Genomic DNA, 7,876 nt, shown 5'->3' on the forward strand with positions numbered 1-7,876 from the left:
TGAAAGGATCACTTGTTGTCTGAGTGGACTCCGGGGAAGAAGACTGCTGAAATGTTGGCCAGATATCTCTGGGCCCAGGACACAATGGGCTTGACTTCTTGGAGCCGGATGAAGCTCCAAGTACCTCCTTGTCTCAACACATAGGGGCCTGCTGTGGTGTTGTACACTCTTAATAATACTGATTCCTCTTTCAGGAGATGAGTGAAGGACTGAAGAGCACACCAGACTGCCCGAAGTTCCAAGACATTCAAACCTGAATTGAGAAAATGCGAATCCCAATTGTCTAGTGCAAGTTCCGCCTTACATAGGGCCCCCCAACCAGCGCCGCTGGCATCGGTTGTGACCGTGACTCAGGAAACTGGATTAATAGAGTGGTGATTGAACAAATTTTTATGTTGAATCCACCAGAAGAGGCTTTCCTTCATCAATGATGTTATAAGAATCGACTAATTGACATCCCCTGACTTCCATTGTTGAAGACATGTTTTACTGAAAAGCGTGTAACTTCCATAGGGTCCACTTGACCATGGGGTCGTAGAGACCATCGTGCTGATAATTCTCAATTCTATGAGGCCTTCGGGCTTGAGGAGCTCAGAGCCAGAGATATCTCTCTCAGATGACTGGGATATTCTCTACTGGAATAGAGATGGTGTTCTCCAACTTATTGAGCTGAGCCCCCAAGTATATTTGCGAAAAACCTCTGCCACAAGAACGTGAAAATAAGCATCCGTCAAGTTAATTGAGATTAACCAGTTTCCTGGATGTACAGTTTTCTGCGTGGTAGCTAGAGTCTCCACCTTGAATCTTTTGTATTTTATAAACTTTTTCAGATAAGTTAGGTCTATCACTGGACGCCAAGGCTGAACTCTCACCTTAGAACCAATCCCCTGGATGAACCATTCTTTTTCTGACCTAGGTAGAGAGGGAAGTATATTCCACAAAACTCCTCGCCGCTCGGGACGGACGCTGCCGCTCCCTGTGTTTTCAGCGAAAACCGCGTAGGACAGCAACACTTACTTCTTCTTTTCTTGCCGTGGTAACAGGGTAGAGATGAATCTGGGGGGAGGAGTGCTGGTGAAGGACCGTGTATGACCTGATGAAACTTGATGGTCCAGTAGTTTGAGATTGAGGCCAGCCAGACGTGCCGGAAAAGAATCAGATGAGCCCCTACCCGACCCACCTGGGCAGGTCCAAACTTAAAATGACTTAGCCGACTCACATCCACTGGACGCCTAGCTCTTTGCGGGCTTTTAGAAGGACATCTGCCCTCTGCTCCAATTTCTCTCGAAGTCCCTGCCGGGCTTGTACGAGCGTGCTTCCCACGAATGCTCAATGCTGCGTTCTTTGGGCTGGGGTCTCTTCCGACCAAACAGACACTTATCCTGGGATAGGAAGCCGGGTCTATTGTCGAATAACGAGGACCCTTCGAAGGGGAACATATACCAGTGCTGTTTTCCATCGCCTGGGACAGAGCTGCTAGGGCCAGGACAGGTTTGTAAGCCATACCGGCTAACCCGTAAATTTTCTTAAGATTTTGGTCTAATCTCCTTCTCGAGCCTGTCCTAAAAGGATACGGCATGTTCTAGGGGAAGAGTGATGAGTTTAGCCAGACCCTCGATACCACGTCCACGAGGGGAGCATTTTCCAGATGATTCACGTCCTCTGTTTTAAAGGGATAACATCTAGAGGTTTTATTTGACATAGAAGTTTTCTTGTCCACTTCGCTCCATTCTTTATCAATAATATCTTTCAATTCCACCAGGAGCGGAAAGTTAGAGCATTCCTTCCCCAGGTGTTTTTTTTTTAAGAAACTTCCTTTGTTTAGCCGATGGAGGGGAAGGCTCTTCCCACTTCAGGGCCTCCTTGACCACTCTGACTAATGGGGAAACCAGAAAGAAGCTGAAGTCTCTGACAAATGTATTCCCTTCCAAGCCAGTGACCGAAGAACCTGGGGAGGTATTGTAGGACTGGGATGGGCCTGGATCTTCCTAGGCCTCGTCAGCCAGGTTTAGGGGTACAATCTGGAGGTCTTGCCTGCCAAAGAGACATTCTTGTTCACCTTGCTCCACTCCTCAATAATGATATTCTTAAGTTCGTGAAGGGGCGCCACAAATGTTCAAAGAACTTCCGTCGCTTAGCCGGGGGAATGGAAGCATCTTCTCACTTACGGACCTCCATGGTCACTTAGAATAATGGGAAAACTGGGGTGTAGTTGAAGCCACAAACAAAATCTCCCTCCACCTCTCTGTGCGAGGAATTAGGGGAGGCCTCATAAGGCTGGAATGGGCCTGAATCCTCCTGGACTTCGTCAGCCAGAGAGCCAGAAAGGGTGGTGGCCTGGCTCCGCATGTGGGTTGTACCCTACTCTTTTAGTGTAATATTGTTGTATTACACACTTAACAAGAGACTCCATTTGTTGGATTTGCATCTCTTTCTCTCCGACCGCCTGGGCATAGCATGGAACACACAATGATTTGCCCTCCGGGACTCGAGTCCCACATCCCCAGCAGGCTCTGCGATCAATGCAGTGGGTGCGGTGACTGGAGGAGGAATGGGAACATCTCCTCTGGAGGAGGAATGGGAACATCTCCCTTGATTGAAGGAGTAATGGGAACTTCCCTGTTGTTTAGAGGGGGAATGGGAACATCTCCCCCGATTGAAGGAGGTATGGGAACTTCTCCTTTGATTGGAGGAGGAATGGGAACATCTCCCCTGATTGAAGAAGGAATGGGAACTTCTTTATTTGTAGGAGAAATGGGAACATCTCCTCTTGTTGTGGGTCCCAGACAGAGAGACGCGTCTGGACCTGGAAGATGAATGATAATGTTGCGGCAAGGTTTTTGTTGACTTGAACCACGATTTGGTGGTCCGATCCAACAGGGCTGCAAAAGAAGAGAAAAGGGGAGGAGGCATACCTTGTGCGTGATGGGTGGTCGCACAACGGTGGTAACTTGTCCATAACCCCTGGATGCCGGATGCCGGATGCCAGGGAAAAGGCACACACCTCTGGGCGATACTTAGATACTCTAGAACGCACCAGGGGGACAAGTGAAAAAAAGCCACCTATTTTTTTTTTTTTTTCTATTCCTTTAAGAGAAATAAACACATACACTGCCAGGCTCACCTTGTCATATGTGGTACCAGGCTCGGGGAAGCTGCCACATGCTGCCCAAGGGTTTCCTAACCTGGCAGGGGCTGATAGTTAATCGAATTCCCTGCCCGGACGACGTCACTTCCACCCCCGCCTCACTCCTGCGATGTGGAGAGTGGCCAAACGGCATATGTGCGGCCACAGGTAGCTCCGGTGCTCTGCGCATGTGCGAACTGACCCTCGGTGTCGCCAAGGCCCCGCGCATGCGCAGAAGCCTGCGGCAACTGCAACCCTGAAGTTTTGTGGCATCCTGGAATGCAGAAGCGCTCCAGGAGCCATGAAGGGCCCAAAACACAGTCAACGGGAAAGGGAGGGTGGCTACTGACTACACAACAACATAGTCACTGCCATGGAGTAAAAAAAGGAAATAACCGCAGACCTTGCCATCCGTGATGAAAGTTTTGACAGACGTCCATCCTGGTATACCTCAGCAACCTCCCTTTCACCATAGAGGTATCTTATGCCTGAAAGCCGCTCCCCCTCCCATGGCTGGGCCCTGGAATGCGCCCGCATAGCTAGACACCAGGAGCAGAAGTCATCCCGACAGGACGTCACACAGGAACAAACGTGATATACTGTAGGTCCATTGAAGAAAAACAAAAAAGGAACGCAGTCCCAAGCGGTGTGCTCAAACTTATAGAGTATGGGGTCCTATAGCATTGGAGAGGAGGCGGGATTAACCCACACGTAGACTGCCATGCAGTCCGTCAGGAAAACACCTATTAATGCAATTGAGTATTTATTAAACAATCATTACATTTTAAGTTTCTGTTTTTTTTTTTTTAATACTCCTCCCTTTAGAATAGATTGTAAGCTCCATGAGCAGGGCACCCCTAATCCTTCTGTATTGAATTGTATTGTAACTGTTCTCACTCCCTTTATATTGTAAAATGTTGTGCAAACTGTTTGGTGATATATAAATCCAATTTAATATAGATAGATAGATAGATAGATAGATAGATAGATAGATAGATAGATAGATAGATAGATAGATAGATAGATAGATATTAATAATATATTGATTATTTATATATTAAACTATTAAATGAGCTTAATTTTATCCTCTACAAATTAGGATTATAATGTATTATATGTACAATTCTTTTTTTTGTTTGTTTTGTTCACTCAACAGTTCTGTTTTTTACAAATAATAACTTCAGGTATGCTAGAAAAGATAACAAATTAATGATGGAACATCTGTGCAGGGCCGCTGATAGGCCAGTACAGCTGGTCCAGTTGTACCGGGCCCGGCTGGCAGGGGGGCCCGGGCAGCCTCGACAGAACCTATTAATGTTATTAAAAAAAAAAAAAAAACCTCCACAGCCCTGACCGCTAGTCAGCCGTCCAACGCCCCCCCCCCCCCCCCCCTTTCTACGTTTTTTTTTTTAAGATCGCCGCTCAGTACCTGCCTGCTTGTTCCGTAAGTATTCGGCAGCAGGTAGGGACTATTTCCTCTGTTTCGGGCGCGGAAGAGTATCTCCTCTCTCTCCCGCGCCCGCTCCTCTGCTCTGCTCAGTCTGCAGAATCAAGTCCCGGCCAGCTTGTCCTTCCCTGGCGCCGCGGAGTGATTCTTCTCCCTCCGCGGCGCCAGGGGAGAGAGTGAGAGAAGAAAAAGCACAGGCAGTTGCAGAAAGAAAAAAAAAACACTTTTTGTGACACTCCGGGCAGCAAATCCAGGAATCCAGGCAGGCAGACCGCACAGCAGCCAGCGCTACTACTACAGTCAAGGAGGAAGTGACTCTGTCCTGGGGCCAGGAATCAGGATAACAGGTATGAATGTACTTGTTTGGGGGGGGGGGTCAAGATCTACTGTCTGCAGGCTCACTCTAATTATTATTTCAGGCCTGGCTACCCCACTGTAGCTGAAAGTACTGGTAGCATTTAAAGTGGAGGTTCACCCCAAAAAAAAAAATTTAACATTACATTCAGCCGAGTTGTCCTAATGACAATCGGCTGTTTTTTTTTTTTTTTTCGTACATACCGTATTTTACCGCCGCTTCCGGGTATGTCTTCTGCGGGACTGGGCGTTCATATCTGATTGACAGGCTTCCGACCGTCGCATACAACGCGTCACGAGTTGCCAAAAGAAGCCGAACGTCGGTGCGCAGGTGCCGTATAGAGCCGCACCGACGTTCGGCTTCTTTGGCAACTCATGATGCGCTGTATGCGACGGTCGGAAGCCTGTCAATCACTTAGGAACGCCCAGTCCCGCAGAAGACATACCCGGAAGCGGCGGTAAAATACGGTATGTACGAAAAAAAAAAAAAAACAGCCGATTGTCATTAGGACAACTCGGCTGAATGTAATGTTAAAAAATTATTTTTGGGTGAACCCCCGCTTTAAGGAAAATGTTTCACTGCAAATACATACCTCCCAACCGTCCCGGATTCCGTGGGACCCTCCCGCAATTCCAAGTATGTCCCGGGGTCCCGCGGACTAGACTAGAGTCCCAGAAAACAGGGCCCCAGGCGCAACCTTTAGGGGGGTGACATTCCGTGCCTCCTCCTAATTTTCATTTTCTGTGTCCCCGATCTCACCCGCCATGTTTGGTGTCCGGTGCCCTGTGATTGGGCGTATGGGGGTCATGTGCGGCGTGGGGCTGGCCTGTCTGGGATCGTCTAGAAGTCCCGCCTCCGCACATGACCGCTATACGCCCAATCACAGTGCGACGGGAAATACAGACCATGGTGGCGGGTCCCCTCCGCCTGTCTCTCTGCTCTGTGTCCCTCGGCGGCAGAGGGGCAGGGCAACTCGGTTCTAAGAGATGGGAGCATGGATGATGGAGGTGCAGTCTTACACCATGGAGCGGGCTGCAGGTGGATGGCGCAGGCGGGGAGTCGAGACAGAGGTAAGGAGGACGGATTTGAACCGAGCTGTGGGGAGGGGGGGGGTGTGAGTAGTGCAGGAAGTAGGACGCTTACTGTAGGAGTCAGGGGGGTCAGCGTCTGTGTCAGGTGGGGGTCAGCGTCTGTGTCAGGTGGGGGTCAGCGTCTGTGTCAGGTGGGGTGCAGCGTCTGGGTCAGGTGGGGTGCAGCGTCTGTGTCAGGTGGGGGTCAGCGTCTGTGTCAGGTGGGGGTCAGCGTCTGTGTCAGGTGGGGGTCAGCGTCTGTGTCAGGTGGGGGTCAGCGTCTGTGTCAGGTGGGGGTCAGCGTCTGTGTCAGATGGGGGTCAGCGTAATGTGAGTAGTGCAGAAAGTAGGAGTCAGGTGGATCAGTGTGTGTGTCAGGGGGTCAGATAGATCACATGTGTTCAAAACATGGAAAGAGTGCAGCGCTATGTGGTTAAAATCATGTGTGAAATAAATGTTATACCTTGAAATGTAAACAAATGATATGTGAAAAATGTATTAAAAGGAAAACTAATGCAGAGTCCAAAAAGAACATAACATAGTCTGTGAAGAGTTAATTTCAAAAGCACACTACACAGACCACACTGTGGAATCTAGGAGCCAGCTAAAAAAGTTAGGAGCCAGAAACGCACCCCGTCCCACCAAGCTCGTGCGCAGAAACAAACGCATACGTGAGTAGCGCCCGCAGGGCCGCTGATAGGCCAGTGGAACTGGCCCTGTTGTACCGGGCCCGGCCAGCAAGGGGGCCCGGCAACCTGATCAGATAAAAAATTAAATCTAAAAAAATAATCCTCCAGCCATGCCCCTTAACGACAACATCACCCCTCCCCCCCCCCCCCGACCCGCCACGTTAAGATTTTACGCTTTTTGTTTTTCGTTTATGATCGCTAGATGAACTATTAGGTAGCGGCAGGGAAGGGACTTTTTTCTGTATTTCGGGCGCGGAAGAATACCTCTTCCGCGCCCGCTCCTGGTGCTGGCTTAAGTCCCGGCCAGCACGTCGTCTGTGTAGTGCCGTCCTCCTGGCACCGCGAGTGATTCCTTCCTGTCTGAGTCTGAGTCTCTCCGCGAGAAGTAGCAGTAGCAAGCAGCGGCGGAAGAGGCAGAGGTTCCCATCTAACTGACCCCCAAAGTCCAGACAACGGCAGCCATCGGGGAAGAAGTGACTCGGTCCCAGGCAGCTAAAAATGACACAGGTGTGTGCTGGGGGGGGGGGGGTTCAAGATCTCCTACTACTACTGCAGCGTGTATACATTATGGCATCGGCATGGTGGATCTGTCTGCCCATAACGCATTTGCTGCCTGCAGAGACAGTGCCACCCATGCAATGTCGTAATTTGCTGCAGACAGTGCCACCCATGATGCTAATGCCATAACGCATGTGCTGCCTGCAAAGACAGTGCCTACCCATACGGCCAATGGCAGTGTCTGCAGCACAATATGGCATTGGCAGCATGGGTGGCACTGTCAGCAGGTAGCACATGCGTTATGGCATTAGCGTCATAGATGGCACTGTCTGCAGCACAGTATGGCATTGGCGGCATGGGTGGCACTGTCTGTAGGTAGCACATGCATTATGGCCCATAACACATGTGCTGCCTGCAGAGACAGTGCCACCCATGCCGCCAATGCTGTAATGTGCTGCAGACAGTGCCACCCATGCCGCCAATGCAGTATGGTGCTGCAGACAGTGCCACCCATGCCGCCAATGCAGTATGGTGCTGCAGACAGTGCCACCCATGCCGCCAATGCTGTAATGTGCTGCAGACAGTGCCACCCATGCTGCCAATGGCATTATGTCATTGGCGGCATGGGTGGCACTGTCTGCAGCACAATATGGCATTGATGGCATGGCATGGGTGGCACTGTCTGCAGTA

This window comes from Rana temporaria, chromosome 3 (genome assembly GCF_905171775.1).
Source record: "Rana temporaria chromosome 3, aRanTem1.1, whole genome shotgun sequence".
Taxonomy (NCBI): Eukaryota; Metazoa; Chordata; class Amphibia; order Anura; family Ranidae; genus Rana; species Rana temporaria.